Source organism: Etheostoma spectabile, chromosome 7, assembly GCF_008692095.1.
Source record: "Etheostoma spectabile isolate EspeVRDwgs_2016 chromosome 7, UIUC_Espe_1.0, whole genome shotgun sequence".
NCBI classification, from domain to species: domain Eukaryota; kingdom Metazoa; phylum Chordata; class Actinopteri; order Perciformes; family Percidae; genus Etheostoma; species Etheostoma spectabile.
The window spans coordinates 14,917,321-14,918,352 of NC_045739.1; the positions used below are offsets into that span (position 1 = coordinate 14,917,321).

The following is a 1,032-nucleotide window of genomic DNA, read 5'->3' on the forward strand; positions in this document are numbered from 1 at the left end:
ATGTGTATTTGTTTAATGAGGGAGGGTGTGACCTAAAGTGATTAACACCCAATATTAAAGGTGTGTAATCCTCAGATTACAACTTGCCTAATAATTTTGCAAACTGTGTATACAATATTTACTCTGTTTTCTATTTTGTATTATATCAGTTATAGGGGTCCATTATAGTTCTCTATTATTTTAAAGGAAACCACAGCTTCTATGACATGCCGCAACGGGCTGCAGGTCAGAATCAAACTCGCGACCACTGCGTCGAGGACTGGACCAGTGTACATGGGCGCGCTCTCTGCCTGGCACCCAACCCTTTTGACTTTGTGTCCCAAATTTGTATAAATACTTCTCAAGTATATCGCTAAACACTCTGTCATTTTTCTTTCACTGAACCATGTATTTTTCTACCCTTTGTTTAAAAGCATAAATTACATATACATTTAATTTGTCTCAATATATTTAAAGTGGTTCAAAAATGTATTCTTGGCTCTGATGATGATCATGTGATATGATTGAAAGCTTATGGACCACTGTTTACAAGGTCAGGAATAAACTTTAAACCTCCGCTTTTATTCCAACATGGACAAAACCTTTGAACATTTACAGTTAGACGATAACTGGGCAAACTTCTGCTGATGAAAATATAGTTATGATTGTTATGAGGATCACCCTTGAGAGATTTCTCAATTAGTCAGAGTTAAGTAACTTGGATTTATAACTTGTTAGCCTGTATTAAAAGGCCCTGAAAACTTATTTTCTCAATCAGCTTTATACTATGAGCAATGGGATGCTACACGAATAAAGTTTTTTGTCAGTTACAACAGTTTCTGTCTGTGCTATTTTCTCTGTGCTCTGTAAGTGAGCGGGGCTCAATTGGAAAAAAGGTGACATCCCATAACTGCACTACCAATCTATCCATCCATGATTCCAAATCTGGTGACAAATGTGGGGTTGTTTGCTCATGTTGTGATGCCATCACTGTCGTTCAGATCACACACACACACACACACACACACACACACACACACACACACACACACA

The 1,032-nt window shown here is 37.7% G+C and overlaps 1 protein-coding gene across 1 annotated transcript in view; it reads right to left on the reverse strand.

Moving 5' to 3' along the window:
* Positions 1-1,032, reverse strand: part of ppih (peptidylprolyl isomerase H (cyclophilin H)) — a 14,605-nt gene that overhangs the window by 11,370 nt on the left and 2,203 nt on the right. The gene's annotated exons all lie outside the window — the stretch shown is intronic.